The sequence below is a fragment of the Myotis yumanensis genome, unplaced genomic scaffold, assembly GCF_028538775.1.
Source record: "Myotis yumanensis isolate MYYU_CA2020_CCGP unplaced genomic scaffold, mMyoYum1.0.hap1 SCAF_10, whole genome shotgun sequence".
In the NCBI taxonomy this organism is placed as follows: domain Eukaryota; kingdom Metazoa; phylum Chordata; class Mammalia; order Chiroptera; family Vespertilionidae; genus Myotis; species Myotis yumanensis.
The window spans coordinates 21004420-21023494 of record NW_027223761.1 but is presented as its reverse complement, the minus strand read 5'-3'; the positions used below and the strand labels follow the sequence as shown (position 1 = coordinate 21023494).

The 19075-nt window shown below is 42.3% G+C and overlaps 1 long non-coding RNA gene across 2 annotated transcripts in view; it reads left to right on the top strand.

Annotated features, from left to right (window-relative positions):
- Positions 1-7198, top strand: part of LOC139018987 (uncharacterized) — a 45271-nt gene extending 38073 nt beyond the window's left edge. For both annotated transcript variants that reach the window (XR_011472963.1, XR_011472964.1), the window contains exons 2-3: positions 5787-5917; positions 6502-7198. This is a non-coding gene — a long non-coding RNA (uncharacterized lncRNA). The remainder of the gene's footprint in view (positions 1-5786; positions 5918-6501) is intronic.
- Positions 7199-19075: the final 11877 nt, after the last annotated feature.

Genomic DNA, 19075 nt, shown 5'->3' with positions numbered 1-19075 from the left:
TCAGCGCAGCTCAGAAGCCTCGACCAACAAATGTCTGAGCAGGAACTGTTCAACCTTCAAGAGTCATCTCAAATGCTATTTCTTCCCTGGAACTCTGACCTTTGAATCCCAGTAGCATTTTGTTTGCACCTTACTCGGACACTTAGGAAATTCAGACACAAACGGAAGTTACATGTGGCTTTTCTTAACCTCCTCCCACCCCACCACTGTTCTTACCCTCTCTCATGAAAGGCCCTAGGAAAACTTTTGTGTCTAACTCACCTTAGCTTTGTGTATGTTTCTATCATGTTAACTGCATGTAGTATTTGTTGAAGCCTACTGGTCAGTCTTCTCGGTGTTTCACAGACCATCAGTTCTAAAAGATGCTCCTTTCAAACCGTGTTTTATGGTCAAACTCTCTTCAGAATGCTGCATATGCTACTACAGCTCCCTTTTGGAGACCCACAGTTTAAGTTGTTTAAACTCAGCATTTCCCGAAATTATGTGACCCCCGAACAACCCCTTCTACCTTTTACCCATGAATATCCCAAGAGACTGGTGTTTCTAAAAACTTATTTTAGAAAGACACTGCAGAAGGCGTGGCTTATTTACATGCCCAAGCCCTGAAGGCAACAGCTTGGATCATGCTTCTATTAATAGCTAACCATGAAATGCATTTTAAATCATTGATCCTCAGACTCCTTATTTGTGACATCAGAAGCAGGGGGGCCCTTCTAACTGTAAAGTTCTAGGAATTAAAGGGCATTGCCTCTTCTAGCCCATCAGTCAGTCATCCCACACATATTAAATTCCTATGATATGGTAGTGTTGTAATGTGCTGGGCACTTAATGGTGAGCAAGATGGGCATAGGCACTCTTTCATGGCACTACCAGTTGAGAATGATTTTCTAGAACTCACTATTAGAACATTGATCTTTAATTTCTAGAATCAAATTTCTTCCTGTTAAAAACTGATAATTTACTCTCTCATTTATTATGTGTATCAGGTAGAATAAATCTTTAGAATTTAAATGTATTTTCTATCTAGCCTTATGATTCTATTTCACATAAGAGTTCTGTTTAAGAATCACAGATTTGCTCTGGCCAGTGTTGCTCAGTGGTTACAGTGTTGGCCCGCACTCTGAAGGGTCATGGGTCAAGGGTCCACATCTGGGTTTCAGGTTCAATCACTGCCCTTGTCTGGGGGGCAACCAATCAATGTATCTCTCTTACATCAATGTCTATCTCTCTCTCTTACTCTCTCTCTCCCTCCATACCGCCCTCTCTTCCACTCTCTCTAAAAATCAATGGTGAGGATTTTTTAAAAATCACAGATTTAACCTGATCACTTAGGGGTAACTAGTTTTTAAATTTTCATCTTTAACTTTTTTGTAAAGGTTCAATTCTCTGTGGTTTAAAAAGCAAATTCTAATGATATGGCTTTGACTGAACACTATTGTGTGTAGACACTGTTCTAAGCACTTTACATGTATTACCTCATTAGCCATGTAATATTATTCCCATTTTATAGAGGTTAAAGAACTTTCCCACAGTCATACAGGTAATGAAGCTGGGCTTTGACACCAGGCAGTATGGATCTTGAGTCTGTTCTCTGAACTCCAAAACTAAATTGCCACTATTCTTTATTGTCAAACTAGAGGCTTGGTGCACAGATTCGTGCACTGGTGGGGGCGTGACCTGCAGTGATTGGCTGGCTGTGAGCACACCGCTCATTCTGGTCAGCCGAGTGGCTGTGGACCCACCCTCTGAGTGGCTGCTGAATGAGGAAATTAGTCTGAGATGATATTTTGAGGTAATGTCTTGGGTAAAGGCGTGTTCTGTGTCATGGAGGAACCTGGCAGAGAGCGTTGTTCCCCAAAGCCACTCGGTGAATGTCCTTGATGTGTGATGCCAGGTCAGTGACACTATCAGGGATGTTCAGGGCAGCCGCTCTCCAGGATCCTCAGCCATCAGGACAGCCTCCCCAGGGGGTCCACAGTCACATCTCCTCTTGCCATCCACCTATTCCAGCTCCCTGTGCTCTTTCAAGAACACACCTTAGTAGGCCTGCATCAGCTGGTGGGGTCAGGCCAGAGTCTGGGTTGTCTCAGGTATTTGATTGGTGCAGAGATTCAGCCTCACTCTGGGCCTGCTAGCGGCTGCTGAGCAGCCACTCATCCCGTCAGCTGAGCAGCACTCCCACTGTGGGAGCGCACTGACCACCAGGGGGCAGCTCCTGCATTAAGCGTCTGCCCCCTGGTGGTCAGTGCGCATCATAGCAACTGGTCGACCGGTCGTTCTTGTCATCCCGCCATTCGGTCACTGGGCTTTTATATATATAGATATTTTCCAGCAGGTTTTCTGCTGGAAATTTAGGGGTTAACATCTCTGAAGAGCTGAACATTCATATGGGATTTTTAAATGTCTAAATTTAGCCAGGTAGTGTACTGAGGAGGTAATGAAAAATTAAAAGCTTTTTTGTTTTTTGGCTGAGCACTGATCTTTGTGGTTATGAATATATCCATATGCCAGAGAATACTGCACTTTAGATAGTAAGCTAACATAAAATCGTTGGTACAGTTTTAAACCTGACAGCTCTGTGTGTCTGATATGTTGTCTGAAAGTAATTTTAAAGATAAGACTTTACTCTCAGGTCTGAAATAGGCTCTTTAAAGATTTCCAGCACCATACAGTATTTATGTAATTGTGCCAGCTATACAGAGAAAAACTATAGTTCTATGAGTAGAAGAGTATTTTAATTATAAAACATTATATTGTCAGAAAAAGAAACGAAATACAATTAAAGAAATGCCAGCCACACAATGTCAGTGAGAATTCTTGGCATTTCGTTTTAGAAGCTATTTTGTATGGAAATGCATAAAATATAAACAGAGTACTTTATCTAGGATATGACAAGAAACTTCAAGATTGTAATGTGCATTAAGTTAACATTCCAAACCTATCCTTTCAGGTCGTCAGCCAAGAATTTGTTTTTATAATTTCTTTACAGTTGGCAAACAGCTAGACTCTACTCGAGATATGTTTTCATGCTTATGGTCCCAATCTCATTTTGTGCAACTATTAACACGCTGTGTGACCGCGACTAAATCACTCCCCTGCACCTGAACCCAACCGAACAAGTTGGATCTCTCAGGCTCCTGCCCGTTTGAAAATGCCGTGGTACCAGCCAATGAATCATGACATAAACCATAAGAAGTGCTTGCTGGCAAGAATGGATTTTCAAAATGTGGGCTACTTAAGCATTTTTAAATGATCGATCTTATAGGGCTGGGCAGCCAGGGTCTAACCAGCTGCTGTGCTGGTTTTGCCACCAAGCACCTTCTGTAGTTCACATCCATGTGCTTCCTGGACTCCCCAAAGCGAATGCGGTCTGAGAGATTCTGGGCAAAACAAGCCATGATCACAACCACCAGGGTCCATGAGACGGCTCTGCACACCTTCCTAAGCGGCTGGGAGTGTTGGCTGCAGACAGCTCTTCAGCTGAGACCCTCTCTGGAGAAAGCCTTTGGCTGAAGAGAGCTGCTTTGCCCAAAGCCACACCTCCTTCTGGGGCAGCTTACAAGGAAGGACCTGCAAATTCTATGGAGGCAGCCCCTTACCTCAATGGGGCCCCTCTGAGGAGCCCCGCCAGTGCCAGAGCTTCCAAAAGCTGAGGTGAGGCCTTTGCTGCAGTCTCATCTACTGCATCGCAGTGCAGCTTCTCCCTCTGCCCACAGATGTCGCCCTTGAGCACTCACCAATAAACTTCCTACTCTGAGATCTCTGTCTCCACTGCAAACTTCAGGGAATCGAAGCTGCCCCAGAGACTTGAAGACTTGGGTTTGAATTGGGGCGCAGCTTATTTCTAACTCTGGGTCTAGGAGTAAATTTCCTCCTCAGTAAAATGGGAATAATAAAAAATACCCCATAGAACAGTGTCTTGTGAGGAAATGAGAAAACGAATCCAAAGCACTTAGTAAATGATTAATAGCAATGATTTAACATTTATTGAACACTATGTGTCAGGTGCTATTTTATGTACTTTACCACACAGGAACTCCATGAGGAAGATAATATCCCTCTTTTGCAGAAGAGAAGACTGAGGCACAGAGAAGTTAAATAACTTCTCCAATGTCCCAGCTAATAAAAGTCAAGAATTAAAACCCAGGACCAGCATTCTTAGCTGAGGAACTCTGCTGCCTCCCATTAATAAAGGAAACATTTAAAAATTTGGATGGTGATAAATAAAAGCCCAACAATGGCGCCTGATTCCAGGAGTACTTTTAAAGCAAGGCAATTATAAAAGCAAAGATTTTCAAAGAATTTCTGTACTATTGTTTACATTTTTGTGTTGCTATAGATTATGTTTATTTTTGCCTCAAATCAACCCTTATTCATCAAGAGAGTGAATGAAACAGTTGGAGGGGAGGGAACCTAATCTGCTGTGACAGTCGTTGTTCCATGAAATCATTTATTTTTGTTGTTTGTTTCTATTTTAATGAACCATGTCCTGAGTTTCTATTTTAATGAAACATGTATTAAGTACAAGGTCAAAGAATAAATAAAACAATGACATGTTTCACTATTAGGTAATAATTTTGTATACTAATAAGGTTTAGATAATATCATATCTTCTACAGTTTTAAACTTCTCCCTCCCCTGGGTCATTGGGAAGTAGATTATAATAGAGAGGAGGGGCAGGCACTATGAAAAAGGCTCCTACTATGTGCCTCCTGAGCCCTCATTTACAGTTTATACTTGTGTTCCCTTCAGACTGGTTGTCTGTTAGCATCTGATGGAAGGCATTTGTTTTACATTTCACTTCTAATTTGAACAGATTTATACATAAGTTTTATCTTAGGGGATAATGTGTTATCAGTGCTTGTTTGGGCCCCTGTGTCACTTTTAAGATCAAGAAAGTCTTTTTTACTTGTTAACGCACATGTCTGTTAGAGTTTTTATGATTTGCAAACAAAGTGGTTTTTCACCTTCTGCTATTAGATAACAAGGTATAAGAGAGTTCCTTCTTCACCAAATAAATTAAACATCAAAATAATTTACAGCTCCAGGTACATTTGCCAGAGTAGCATAACTGAGTAAAGTCAACAGATTAAATGTTCCCTTGGCAGTCAGCGAGGGTATGAGATACAGCACCTGGGCTGCCGCACTGGGTCTTGTTATTAAATCACAGGCAAGAGCTCAGAATCCCAGGGTCCCAGGTGACAGGTAGGAGCTAACTTTGGAGGACAAAGCTTTTGTTCCTTAAGTGTCATAGCAGTCAGTACTCATGAGCTTGGGAAATGGAAGACTCTTAGAACAACAGAGGTCGAGAAAGAAAGAGAAGAGAAGGAGGAGGGGTGAGGGTGTGAGGGAGAGACTGCATATTTCGATGAGGGAAGGCTCTAGTTATTTATATGTCACTAAATTGGGAATTCATCAACATAAACATGTGTATTTGCACAATCTCAGAGCAAAAGTTAAAAAGAGGGAATATTTTGTCTTTCTTTTTTATATATATATATTTTATTGAATTTTTACAGAGAGGAAGGGAGAGGGATAGAGCGTTAGAAACATCTATGAGAGAGAAACATTGATCAGCTGTCTCCTGCACACCCCCCACTGGTACATGCCCTTGACCGGAATCGAACCTGGGACCCTTGAGTCCACAGGCTGACGCTCTATCCACTGAGCCAAACCGGTTAGGGCTAGGGAATATTTTGTATATACAACTACTATTTATCCCTGTCAAGGTCAAAACAAGAACTAGCTAGAAAAATAAATAATATTTCCCTCTTTCTAATTTCCAGGTTTTGACAAGCACCTGCTTTGGCTTAGAGAAGGGAAGTTTGGTCTGCAGAGCTGATGGCAACTACAGAAACATTAGAAAGCCGGATCCAGAGAGTTCTCCGTAATATCCAGTCTGCTTCCTGGGAAGGCTGTAAGTGCCAGAAACCAGTCATCTCATCTTTAACTAGTGGAACTTATTAATCAAAATATGGTTTTAAATTTGCACATTTAAAGATCTGAGGGCTCAGATGATCACTGGAAATTTGGGGTGGGGAGCAGCAAATATGTATTTAGTCAGTGGAAATCCCACTTCAGATCATATTCATTGCACCCAGTAGACAAACAGGATCCCACCTAAAAAAGTAAATACCTTTTCCTCCTCCCCCAAGGTCTCATGGAAACCTAAGTGCGATAAGGAAAATGTGAAAGGCAGAGCTAGGCTTGTACTTCCTAACTCTTACTGGCACAGCTTCTCTGCAGATGAATGGACAGGAAAAAAGAAAAACTAAAACATTCCAGGTATCCTGTCTATTGACACCTCTCGTAATTACTAGACTTCTGCTCCTGTGACAGTCCCTTTGGGGAGGGGTAAGAATTGAAGGGATTGAGGACATGGGTGGTGGTGATTATTTACAGTGCCTGACCTACAAAGTATCTGAAGTTAAGGTAGAACCATTAAATTGGGTTCACTGCTGAATTCTCATGGGGCACACTAACCTTTCCATTTGCATTTAGGAATAAAGGGCAAAAGAGGAGCTTCCCGTGTCTGGCTTATGAATATGACCTTGAAATGTCCACAGACCTATTGTTGTCTTGTTGAGTCTGCAGCCAGGAAGGCAGAAATCACTGCAGCAAAGCAGGTGTGAGTGTCCCCCTACTTGAGAGGCAGCTTTCTTTGAAGCTGGAAAATCAAGGACGCTGGTACCTTCAAGGAAACAAGGATATAATTATCACAATACCCAACTGGCCAGTGACCTTCCATTCCTCAGGCCTGCTCTACTCCCTTCGCTGGCACCAGCCCAGGTCCTCACAGACTGAGCTTTGTGTCCCAGACCGATCAGATGGAGGAGCAACCCACTCACATGTCCTTTGAAAGCTTTCTTAATCTCTTTCTACTACACTGCTCCTGCTGACATAAATCCGCCAGCCCAGGGGGCCTCTGAACCCTCCACAAAAGGAGGCCCATTCAGGCCAGTGGAGTTTGAGCAGCTAATGGGTAGAATTTATGCTTCCTCTCACCTGGACTGCCTGTGGCCTCTACTCTGCTTTGTTTTGAAGGTTCGAACATAACTTCCCAGCTCCTTGCCAAGTCTGCCATCATCACCTCAGTCACAGAAGCAGACTTCTCAAGGCCATTGGAAGCTAATAACAGTGACTCTCAACTTCATTATTCTATTTGAAATGTTGAAAGCAGAAGCCTAATAAAATGAGTTCAGAAAAACAAAAAGAGCTATAAATTATCATTTGAAAGGAGTAGCTAAAGAACTCATCTACTCAAAGTACCTAGAGGCTATTTCTCAGTTACAGCAATAATCCTGTATTTGATTTTCTTCCCTTCACTGCGCAACAGCCTTGGTTGTATTCTCTTAGCACAGATTCCTTCTGCTTCTCTGACTCAAGTGTCCAATCATGAGTTACACATCACTCCCCACCCGGAGGCTACTACTACTACTACTACACACACACACACACACACACACACACACACACACTCCCTTTAGCAGATGAAAACTTCCCTGATGGTTTTAAAATTAAGATAGTATTAAAATGTATCCTTGGAAATCAAAATAGTTTATAACAATAGAGCATTACAATCCAGTAGGTCATAATGTAAGTAGATGAGGGGAGGGCCTATATCTTATTCATCTCTCCATCTCCATAACAGAGACATATCAGGAATCCAATAAGTATTTTTAAAATGATGAAATAAAGAAAAATATAAATAGTGAGAGATGATCTTGGAATTCACTAGTCAAAGTTAACTTACAACTTTAGCACTTGTAATTCAGCATTTAAAATCCCACATCTGAAAGGCTGAATGAAAAATCAAGATTTTAACAGGAGCTTTTGCCTCGTGTTGCAACCATAAAATATATGGGCTAAAAATAGAGTGAGTGAACAGGAATCAACCAGTGACGGTTTACTAAGGACAGTAAACTCAGGTTTTAAATGTTGAAGATTTAAAAGAATCTATAAATACCTATATACACCTAACCTAAGTATGTCAATGATTTCTTTTGATCTTTTAACTCATTTTCATGATAAGCCTTCAACACCTGAGGGGAAGGAAGGAAGAAAGAAACGAAGGGAAGGCCAGGTGAAAAGTATCCATCAGGATATAATCAAAAACCTTAGCTTCATTCCTCCCGTCCAATTTCACAGGCTCTCCATACAATCCTCAGTTCTAAATGTTTAAAAGCATTTATTCCACAATTTCAAGGGACTGAAAAACCCACAAGCTGGTTTAATATAAGATCATCTGAAATGCTGTATTGGAATAGGATCACGGTCCAGGAAGCCTCACACAAGTTCAATAGGGAACATATTCCGGGAGTTCATTGTTCTCTTTGATATACCTTTCAAAGCTTAGGGACAAGAAAAATCATAGTTCCTGCTCACTGAGCACTTGCTATGCATGACATCTTCCTAGAGAACTCTTCATGCATTTTCTTGGCTAACCCTCACTACAGCCCCCATCTCCAGCTGAGGAGGCAGATGCTAAGGAGGTAACATAAGAGGGCCACACAGGAGCTGGCAGAGCCAGGATATGATCCATACCAGTCAGCCTCCATGCTGAAGCTCATAAGTACCACACTGCAGATGTCTCCATAGCTTCATATTCCTCTCAACTCACTCTTCATGAATTAGTCATAAAATCTTCAAGTCAGCAAGCAGTTGGTGGGAAAATATTAGCACATAAAGAAAGAGAAGGAATATAAAGGGAGGACATGAAACAGTCTTTGCCAGAAGGACATGCTATCTTCTTGGAGAGACAGGATAGGAAATAGTCAGTGAATAATGCCAACTGTACAGAGTACTAAAGGAAAATTAAACCACATATCAAAATGGATGCTACAGCCTGGCCGGTGTGGCTCATTGGTTCAGTGTCATCCCATTCCCAGTCAGGGCACATGCCTGGGATTGAGGGATCAATCCCCAGAAGGGGACATGGACATGTAGGAAGCAGCCAATCAATGATTCTCTCTCATCAATGTTTCTCTCTCTCCCTCCCTCTTCATTCCTCTTTGAAATCATTAAAAACATTTTTAAATTGCCGGAAGCCGGTCCATCCTTGCTGCTTGACACAGTCGCTGCAGGAAAGAAACATCTGCACAGCATATGTTTCAAGGAACCTGGCATATATAGCATATTGTTCTTAATATGTTTGCTCTCCTTAGTGCCATGTGTTTTGACCAAGGTCACCTCTCTGAGAAAGGTTGTTTCCCCAGGTGGGGATTTTTCCCTGAGGTTAGGGAGGGGATACAACCCCTTAATTAAGTGCCAGGCGGGTAGTTAAGCTACATAATCTTTACTCCCTGGAATGGAGATAAGAAACGCCCTAACCTTTGTAATAGAAATTGACAGGATTAAAATCGGCTGGTATAAATATGGATGTAACAAGACAATAAACATCAGATCCTCATAAGATCCTCATCAGATCCTCATCAGTTCCTAACCAGAACTCCAACCAGAACTTTGGCTGGAGATCCTGGCTAGAGGTCCTGACTAGGCTGCTGATCAACTGAAGGCTGTCTTCATGTCATTCCTTCTTCGCCGACTCCGTCCACACCTTTGGGGACCCCTGGACCCGCTGGGATTGGACCCCAGCATTAAATGGATGCTACAGATAATAGACATGTGGGTGACCAGGAAGCTAAGCAGAAAGAGAATACACTGGATGATATTATTGTGGAAAGTCTCACTAAGGAGCCAAGATTTGATAGGACTCTCACAGGATTTAGACAGAGAAGAAGAAGCAAAGGTGTTCAGGTCAGTTTCTACCCACCTGGGTTGCTAGACCAATGGTGGCCAGGCACGGGTCTGTGTAGGCTACAGAGCTTGGCCAGGAGAGAGCACCCAGGGTAACAAGAAGTCGACAAGCCAGAAAGACCATCCCTGAGCTGTCTGTATAAAGGCATTGGGCCAAAGGTAGGATGAAGGAACAAGACAGATGGTAGGAACTAGAGAGCTTAGTTCAAGGCCAGAAAATTGGGGGAGGAAGCAGAAATGAAATCTGGAGAACTTTCCCAAGGTGCTTTATCCTAAAGGCACAGAGTCCTAAGGGGACGTGGAGCCGCAGCCATGAGTCAGGAGCACACTGTGAACAACAATGTTGAGGAAGGTGGAGCAGGGACAAATGTGTGAGTGTGGTCTGGAGACAAACAGAGTAGCAGCTAGTTTAGGCTGAAGGGTGCATTTGCAGGAAGTAGTGTCAATTGGGTAGGTAAGATGAGGCCAGATGGGAGACTAGAGAACCATGGATAGAAGCCAGCTTATCAGGACACATAAGCAGGTCTAGAGTTTGATGAACCAGTCTATATTCATATGATCAATATGACTGTTTGAGACGTGTTAAGTCATATTTCTTGTTCTGTCATCTCAGCTCCGCTACTTACCAGTTGTATGACCTTGGGAAAATGACTTACTCTCTGTGCCTCAGTGTCCTCATTTGTAAAATGAGCTTAATAATACCATCTATCTTCTGTGACAGTAGTGAGGATTGAACAAGTTATTATATGTCATATGTACAGCATGAAGCTTTGCATGAGCAAGTGTAATGTAAGGGTTTGCTGTCTATTATTCCATCTCCCCAATGTCACCAATCCAGGCTGAAGAGTCACAATTTTGGGGGGAGTTCTACCACAGCAATCCCATCTCCTCGTCACCTGAATTGTTTTAAATGCCTCTTTTGGATACTGTCCAGCTCCTGAATATCTTTTCTGTGTTCTCCAGAATGACACAGGCAAACCCATCAAGTTTGCTATGAAGATTGTACCTTATAACAGCTTTGGCTTCCAATATCTGTCCCTGGTCTCTTTCTCCATCAGCGAATACTAGGCTGATGTCTTTTTACGTGAGCAAGTCCCACTTCTTAAGTTCTAACAATTCTAAAAGCTTGGAGTCCTCCCATCATTCCTTCCATGTGTTGTACATTATTTTCAGCTCCCTTGGTAAGAATAATGATGAGGATAAGGAATAAAACGAGTGGAATAATAATTTTAGAAAAAGATGGAAAGTAAGGAAGAGAAATAAAGCAAGAGAAAAAATTTCCTTGTACTCGGCTGTCACTTTTCTAGCATCTCAAAGGCTTTTTGCCATTACTTCACTGGGAGAACACGAAGGGAATTAAGAATTATTGAAATCTGTAAACCAAGCACAGTCCCTTGTCTTTCACACCCTCAAAGAGGTTAAGTATCTTTGTCATACTCATTCAGCGATTAGAAGGTCTGGCTTTAGATTCAGGTCTAGGTTTAATTCAATTAAATAAATATTGATGGAGCAGCTTTACAGGCCAGGCACTGTATTAGGATCTGGTGATACCACAGTGAACAAAACAGACAAAAATTTCTGCCCTCACAGGGAAGCAGATGATAAACCAGATAAGTAAATAAAATATAAAGTGTGTGAAGCAGCAATAAGCATTAAGGAGGAAAAACAAAATGGGAGAAGATAGGTTGGAGTGGAGAGGGTGCAATTTTAGAAGGGAGACTTGGAATGATGTCACTGAGAAGGTGACAATTGAGCAAAAATATAAAGAAATCAAGAGCACCAGGCAGACCCTAGCCAATTTGGCTCAGTGGATAGAGTGTTCGCCTGCACTGAAGGGTCCCAGGTTTGATTCCAGTCAAGGGCAGATGCCCAGGTTGCAGGCTCGATGCCCAGTAGGGGGCATGCAGGAGGCAGCCAATCAATGATTCTCTCTCATCATTGATGCTTTTATCTCTCTCTCTCCTCTCCATTCCTCTCTGAAATCAATAAAAATATATGCCAGGTGTGCATCTGGGGAGAGAACCAACCAGGTGTGCATCTGGGGAGAGAACCGGAGGGAAGGGAAGAGCAGAGGCTTTGAGGCAGGTGTATGTCTGCTGGGGTGTTGGAGGAACAGGGAAGAGCTCAGTGGGGCATAATTAGGGTGAACCAGGGGAGCAGGAGGAAAAGCAGGCAGGTAATGGGGCCAGAGCATCTATGCCCCCTAAAGCCCTAATAAGGATCCTTTTTAGGGGGTGGGAAGCAGCTGAAGGGTTCTAATATGATCTGACTTGTACACTGGAACAGGCTCATCTGCCTGTTGTGTTTGGAAATAGGCTGAAGGGACAAGAATAAAACAAAAGAAAACAATGAAGAGGATATTGTAAAAATCAGGAAAGAGACGAAGGTTAAGACCAAGTGGTGGCAATGACAATAGTTAAAAACGGTCAAGTTGACTTGGGTATATTTAGAAGATATAGTCAATAGTATTTTCTAGCAGATTGAGCAGGGGTATGAGAAAACAAAACAGAACAAAAATAGAAGACAAGCCAGGCTGGTGTGGCTCAGTGGATGAGCATCGACCTATGAACCGGGGGTGGGGGTGGGGTTGTGGGCTTGACCTCCTGTGGGGGGTGTGGAAGGGGCAGCTGATCAATGATTCTCTCTCATCATTGATGTTTCAATCTCTCTCTTCCTCTGCCTTCCTCTCTGAAATTAATTTAAAAACATATATATTTTAAAAAACAGGAGACAAGGGAAACTCTGAGGTTTTGACACCAGTAGGTAAGGGAATAGAGTTGTCACTAATAGAGATGGAGAGGTTCGAGATGCCTGCCCTCCATCCAGGAGGAGTGAAGCAATCTGGACTACAGGTAAAAATTCGTCTCAGAAAAGGGTCTCAAAGCCCACACTTTAGCAGATATTTTTAAGATCTTGGAATTTTGGGGTGGGAAGAATAGCTTTCCAGAAGTAACAAGAATGAAAAAAAAATAATTAGAAAATCTCAAAACCTATTTTGCATGATTACTTTTAAACTCCTGATCCTCCCAAGCTTTCTGATTATCTGGGTCCTTTCCCTACCCTTACTGTTCCCCTCTCCCACCTCAGATAATATCTATGTTTGCCCAAGTGGTTCTGGCAGGAGAGCAATAGGGCCATCCCTCCAAAATGGGAATAAATGTACCTTTTCACAGTAAACTTGACAGAAACAGTGGTTCTCTGCTTGTTGACACTTTGTTAGGACCGCCATGAACTCAGGCACCTCGTCTACTCTTCAGTTTGTTGGGCTACTGGCTGCCTTGGACCTCTTGGCCATTTCAGAGTTTTTCTCTGTTGACAAAGGAGGAAGATTGCAGGTCAACTTAATCATTCAAATAACCCTGCAATGTGTCAGGAGATTCACTCACTGTTCTTATCACTTGTGTTTTCTTATCTGGTTATAAGTCAGGGTCACTATGATTTTTTAAGACAGCATATGGAAGGGGAGAGGCAATTGATCATTGTAGGAATCAAAGACAGAGCTAGACGTGAGAGCAGATGTCTTTTCTCATGGATGTAGGAAGTTTCATTTGCTCATATCCTCACGAGTCATTGCTAGGAGGTGGCTAAGGGATTTGGATTCAACATGTATTGTCTGGAAGTGGAAGTTAAATGCTCTTGTTTATGTTCATTTCATTTCATCCTCGCATCAGTAGGGAGAGGTGGTATGATCTTATATTACAGTGGGGAGGAGGGGGAAATGAGGCTCAGAGGATGTGAGCAACCTGCCCAAGGCCATGACACCTGTGAGTGGCAAGAGCCTACCTTTCAAAACAGGTCTTTAAGGTCTCTTCTTCTGTGCCACATTTTTGCCTCATAACATGAGCAAATAATGAAAGATTTAAGGCAAAACTAGATAGTTTCTAAGTCCAGTGTTAGCCAAAGGTGACTTATCTTCTTTTTAAAAAAGAAAATACTCATGTGGGAGAAATTTTACCTTTGACTATTGAGATTACACTCTTAGTTGCCAGGAGAAGATAGGTAAACACTTTACTTAATGCTGGAAAGATGTGATGACATAATGCACACACACCTTACCCTGGGTAGGTACTCTGTTAAGCACTTTCCATGTATGATTTATCTTCATCTTTGTATCAATCCTGTGAGACAAATACCATTATCTCTCCTGTTTGACAGGTGAAGAACCTGAGCATCTTTTAGGTTAAGGTTTGTGTGTTTACCTGCAGTACACAAAGCTGAGGAGAGGAGACCCAAGATTCCAACCCCGGTGGGTCTCAATAGCCCAATACACAGCACTTGAAAACAGTGTCCTTGTTCCAGTGGCTACCCTCAAACTTCAATCACGGGCAGGTAAATTGATAGCTTTCAGGCTGACACCTGGGCACGTCTGACCCAATTATAAAAGTAAGCACATTCTCTTGGCCCAGCAATTTCATTTCTAGGAATTTTCACTAAGGAAATAATAGGTATATGTGTACAAAGAGTAATGGGCAAGTAAGTTTTACACATTGTTATTTAAGTTACTTAACACTAAATTATTAATAGTGTTACTACGTTATTAGACTCAATGTCTAATAAGAGCTAGGCTAGACCCATTACAGCACATCCATACTGGAAATGTTAGGAAGTCATTGAAAGTCATATTGTAGAAGAATATCTGAGATCATGGGGACATTCCTATGATATATTAAGCGAACAAAAGCAGATGCTATCCCAATTGTGTTGTACACATACAGGGTATATAATATGCGTTGAAAAAATACTAAAGGAGTTACACTAAACTTTCTGAAAACACATGACCTCATTGAATTTGACTCAAGGCTGACACTTGGCCTTCTTGAGCCAGAGGTTCAATCTTTGAGAGGTTCTGTAACGATCAACATGTCTTCCCATTGCTCATGGAACAAAGTCCAGACTTCTGAACTTAGGTTGCAAGGGCCTAAATGACACTGGTCACCTTCTAACTATCCTTCCTCTCTCTGTATTGCACACTGCGCTTTACCACACGGGCCCTTTTTAGCTCCTAGATTATGCCTTCTCAACCCTACTCCTTTGCAGGGCCTTTGCGCATACTGTTCCTTCTGCAGGGAATGCTTTCCCCATTCTTCTCAGGTCTCAGTTTAAATGTCATTCCTCAGGTGTCCTTTCTCAACCACCTCATGTAATATAGGCATCCCTTTTATTCTCCTATACAGCATCTGTTCTTTTTTTAGCACATATGATAACGTATAATGACATTTTCATGTTTTTTACTTGTTCAATACCTGCCTTTTCATAAAAGCTAAGACCTGTGTGGGTAAGATCCACATCTGTTCACTACTGTACATGGGTGCCTACTCAGAGGCTATTCATGGTAGATGCTCAATAAAGACTTGCTGAATGAATAAATGCGCAAAGTTAATGCCGAAGCAATTTCTTCACCGATACAGCTCCTAGGGCATTGGAGACTAAAGAGAAAATAAACAAATGGGACTACATCAAAATAAAAAGCTTCTGCACAGCAAAAGAAACCATCAACAAAACAACAAGAAAGCTCACTGCATGGGAAAACATATTTGCCAATGTCATATCTGATAAGGGTTTAATCTCCAACATTTATAGGGAACTCATACAACTTAACAAAAGGAAGATAAGCAATCCAATTAAAAAATGGGCAAAGGATCTAAATAGGCACTTTTCAAAAGAGGACATTCAGAAAGCCAAGAGACATATGAAAACATGCTCAAACTCACTAATCATCTGAGAGATGCAAATCAAAACAACAATGAGGTATCATCTCACACCTGTCAGACTGGCCATCATCAACAAATCAACAAACGACAAGTGCTGGAGAGGATGTGGAGAAAAAGGAACACTTGTGCATTGCTGGTGGGAATGCAGACTGGTGCAGCCACTATGGAAGACAGTATGGAGTTTCCTCAAAAAGTTAAAAATGGAACTCCCATTTGACCCTGTGATCCCACTTCTAGGAATATATCCCAAGAAACCAGAAACACCAATCAGAAAGGATATATGCATCCCTATGTTCATAGCATCACAATTTACCATAGCTCAGATCTGGAAACAGCCTAAGTGCCCATAAATAGATGAATGGATTAGAAAACTGTGGTACCTCTATACAATGGAATACTATGCTGCTGTAAAAAAGAAAGAATTCTTACCATTTACAACAGCATGGATGGAACTGGAGAGCATTATGCTAAGTGAAATAAGCCAGTCAATGAAAGAAAAATACCACATGATCTCACTCATTTATGGATAATAAAGACCATTATAAATTGATGAACAAAAATAGATACAGAGGCAGAGCAGCATCGAACAGACTGTCAAACTACAGCGGGAAGGCTGGGGAGGGTTGGGGGGCGGGAGGCGGGGATAAGAGATCAACTGAAGGACTTGTATGCATGCATATAAGCATAACCAATGGACATAAGACACTGGGGGGGGGGCGGAGAGGAGGCTGGGATGTCAAGGGGGGGGAGGAGACATATGTAATACTCTTTGTAATACTTTAAGCAATAAAACAAAATTTAAAAAAATAATAATAATAAATGAGCAAAGTTAAAACAAAGTTACTGGACACTGATTCTGTACCTAGCAAAGCGCCATGGAGGGTTAGACACGGACTAGATAGCAGGTGGCTGGTAATCAACGTAAATCAGTGTGACACACAGGCAACAAGAATTCATACAAGGAAATGCTTCACTTATTTATAAACTGTTTTCTAGGAATGGCTCATTGGATCTTAACTGTGTCCTACATCCTGGAAGTAATATGAACTACACAGAAATATCACTGAGCACAGGTCTCCCACTTTCCTAAAGGCTGATGTGGAGTCAACCTGTTTCTCTCTCTCTCTCCCTTTCTCTGAAATCAATAAAAACATATTTTCAAAAAAGATTTTTAAAAAAGGAAAATTTTCATATGCAAAGCTTTGTAGGAAGCTTAAGAGCAATTATAAGAAAATATAAAACATAATTGTACACAGTAACTTAATTTTCCCCCTGCTGATGGGAAAATGCATTCTTTATCTGACTCTAAAAACAGAACACGCAGGGCCAGCTTAGGACCATCAGTGGTTCCTGGGCAATGTTGTCTGCTGACACGGAACTGTGTGCTTGCAGTGGGGGCTGGCTGGGGATGGCACACATATTTTCCATGCCCTATTCAAACAGCAACTTCTATCTGCTACCATGCTATCAATTTTTCCAACAGTTGAATGCAAATTCACTTCATAAATCAATCAGTACAAGAGGTCAGAAGCCAACCACAGCCAATTAAAGCCTCTCAGCAATAATTCATCCAAGATCTGAGTAAGGATTTTTTTTTCCAAGTCCTAGGAGGCTCTTGTTTATTTTAATCAGATCAGTAGAGGAAGAACTAAATTGGGTAGAACCCGCATTTTTCTCTTATCCCAGAGCACAAACTCAGATGTTTTTATAAGGAAGGGAAGAGGAAGAGGAGAAAGATATGAGGAAAGAGTGGGCTGAAGAATGAGAACCCTTCCTCCACATAAAGTAGTGTTACCGAGGCTCTCCCCGAGGCTAGACCTGCTTCTAAGGGCTTCATTCTGGGACTGAGTCTTGTCAGAGTTGTGTCCAACAAATAAATACAATTAAGCTGCTTTTCAGTGAGTGCCTGTGTCCTAGCCCCCAAAGTCCCACTCAACACTGGCTAGCACGAAAAACGCCGTTAGACTAGGCCCTGCTGCAGGGCTCCCTGGTTATCAGCTCATTTGGTTTCAAGATTCTCCCTGCAGCCCCAGGTCTAGCCAGACTCTTGATTGATCACTCCAGGGCCTGCAATGACATCTACTGGAGGTCGGGAATGAGGAACTGCAGGCTTCTGCAGGCCAGTTGCCAACACTGGCCCCCAGCCTCCTCCGTGTGGCAGAACAGAGCCTGGGCAGCCTGTGCAAGTTGGTTGGAGGGGCTCAGTGCTGCCGAACACACTCCTGTCTAATGAACAAGGCTCTGATTTAATCCCCCTCTCAGATAGCCTCAGGCGCATGAGCAAATCTCCCAGCTACTTTTTAAAACAAAATGCTTTGTTTTCTAATTATAAATGGAAAAATAAATACTTATCATAACAATCTGCAGGTTTGAAGTGTATAAAGAAAAAAAGATAAATACTCCCTATTTGCACCCTCTTATTGCCCACTCACTACCCGCATCCTAAAGTAACCAATGGCAATTGTTCTGCGAATATCCTCCTGTGACTTGTGAAGTGTCTATACAAGCTCCTGTGATCCTACAGACATGATAAATATTACTGCGCAATTAACTTGCTTTCTTCTCCCCCCACAGTCCAAAGTTGCGTGGACATGATTTCCCAGGTATTGTTTAGAAACTCTAGACAAAACTGTGAGGTCTTTACGCACGTTCTGCAGGACACTCAACAAAGTAAATAGAAACATCAGCTTTGTTGTCCTGGTTGCTATCTTTTAGATTTCACCCAAGGAGGTCCAAAGCCCCCCTGGTTCAGAATGAAGGAGTTACATCAAAGAACACATACTGTTTTATTTCTCCACAAAACCAGGGTAGCTATGGCTATTTGTGTCGGATTTCTCTTTCTTAGGAAATTCTCTGTCTTCAGATTTTGCCTAGATTTTGAAGCGTGTGCAAATGGAAGCTGACAGCAAGAGACACTGTCTCCCTCTCGGAGGTCTCTCTGCAACTGCCAACACCCTATGGTCCTATCTGAGGATGAGGAAATGCTGTGTGTGCTTGTGCAGGCAAATTTTGTCCACTCTGTCGTTATCCTGTATGGGGTGACTAGGCCCTCACCCCCGCCAGCCAGGAGCACAGAGCCCTGCAGAAAACACATCACAAGAAACAGGGTAACACCCAAGACACTTAGCTATTGGAACAGTTGGCATTTCAATGAAACTACGTGAGTCCAAGAGTGGCGTTAGAAGTCATCAAGTCCTAGGCAATGCCTGAGAAAATTAACATAAAGCGGAATCCTGTCCCACTCCCAGGACTCCAGAGAGACAGGAGGGAAGTGTGAACATTCAGAGTGGCCATGCCCAGCTCCACAATTGTCCTTTGTTCTGTATTCATCACCAGCATCACCATCTACAGAGATGGGGATGTTCTTGGGATGAGGTCCTCAGGTGTCTCTCTCAACTCTGCTGGGGAGACAAGAGACCAACACACCCTCACACCCACCCTGCGTTGGGGCAAGAACATAAATAAAGAGACACAGCTGAGTGAATCAAGATAAGAGCTAAGAAAAAGTCATGCATCTTGGGAGAGAAGAGGGTGCTCTGACACCAAGATTAAGCCCCTAAATCCTGCCTCACACTAACAAGGATAAGGAGTCTCCTTCCAGCTGGAGA